This window comes from Austrofundulus limnaeus, unplaced genomic scaffold, assembly GCF_001266775.1.
Source record: "Austrofundulus limnaeus strain Quisiro unplaced genomic scaffold, Austrofundulus_limnaeus-1.0 Scaffold2191, whole genome shotgun sequence".
Taxonomy (NCBI): Eukaryota; Metazoa; Chordata; class Actinopteri; order Cyprinodontiformes; family Rivulidae; genus Austrofundulus; species Austrofundulus limnaeus.
The window spans coordinates 19,104-20,663 of record NW_013954593.1 but is presented as its reverse complement, the minus strand read 5'-3'; positions in this window follow the sequence as shown (position 1 = coordinate 20,663).

The window sequence follows — 1,560 nt, the reverse complement described above, 5'->3', positions numbered from 1 at the left end:
GGTGGGGTAGAGGTTACAGAAGGCAACCAGTTCAAATGACTGTTACATCAAAATTTGAGTGGGAGAGGTGAAGTCATGTTTTGAACATCTTTTTTCTGATCAATAATCAGTCTGTAAGATACTGATATGTGATGCAATTTGCATACAATGTGTCTAAATGTAACCAACATAACATCAACATTCACTGCTCAAAGTGTCATTAAATACATGAGAAGATTTCTCCCAAAATTTATTTCAATATAGCTCTCAATATTTTAGATGATTTGCAGATAAAATGTGTGGTTAAGGCACAAAAAATAATTTGAAAACCCAGCAACTCTACTTATTGTCTTTGAAGAAAACAACTAAATAAGCTTTTACTTTCCAATAGTAAAAAAGCAGTGATTAAAACATGTATGAGTATAAATARTTGCAGTGTTTGTAGAGTTCATGCCCTCACCCAGCTATGATGAAACTGTTCATGACAACACTTATAAAATGACCAGTCAGGAAATTTGAAAACAGTGTCAAAAGGAGCACATTGAGTTATGGGTGTATTTCATCAATGATCTCTGTCTATGTATGTCTTTTCAATTTTGTTCTATTTTTTTGGTGTCTTTTCACCCCCTGTTCATTTGTCATCTTGTAAACTGAGAAGAAAGTTTCATCTTAATAGTATGCACAAACATGGTGATGTCATTTTAGGTGGACATTTTTGAAGTTCACTACACCTCTGTCTTCTCTGAACTAACGTTTACTTCGAAACCAAACAAACACATCTGCCATGGGTAAGTGACACACTTGTGTAGTCAAACAGCCGTATGGGTAACTGATGGCAGCGTGTTTTACAGTGTGACAAGTTTTAGTGTTTAATTGTCTAATTTTATGTTCAAGCTTTGACCCACCAGGCTTCAGACATGCCATGACTATGGCGTTTGCTGTTGAGATCAACAAAAACCCACATCTGCTGCCTAATGTGACCCTAGGATATAGTCTTCATGATAGCTGTGCCACTTTAGTAATTGGATTTAGTGCTGCATTGTCATTGGCCAGTGGTCAAGAGTTCCTTCTTCAGAATACATGCCTTGGCAGCCCTCCAGTCCTGGGGATTGTGGGTGATTCCTTCTAGACATTTTCTATTGGCTCCTCTGATGTATTAGGTTTATTCAGACTGCCCATTGTAAGTGGCCTCTCTATTTTAGGTCTACAGCAGAAAATGTACAATATATTTTACACTTTAATGAAGATCTTTACTTGTCTGTATAGGTCAGTTACTTTGCAACATGTTCCTGCCTGACCGATCGCCAAAGGTTTCCATCTTTCTTCAGAACAATCCCAAATGATGCTTTCTAGGCGAGACTTCTGTTGTTTGTTTTTTTTAAGTTTAACAGAAAAGTACATGTCTGTAAAATCCTATTAGCCAAAATGTAATTAACAAATTTATGATCACAAGCTGCCTGGATTCAATAGAGTAAAGTGTGGAAAATGTTATAAAAAAAAACTTTCAAAAAATAGATCTTTGATTTTGTTTTCTCTAATCTGAATCAATGTAGGTGCATGCATTGATACAGATTTTAAAAC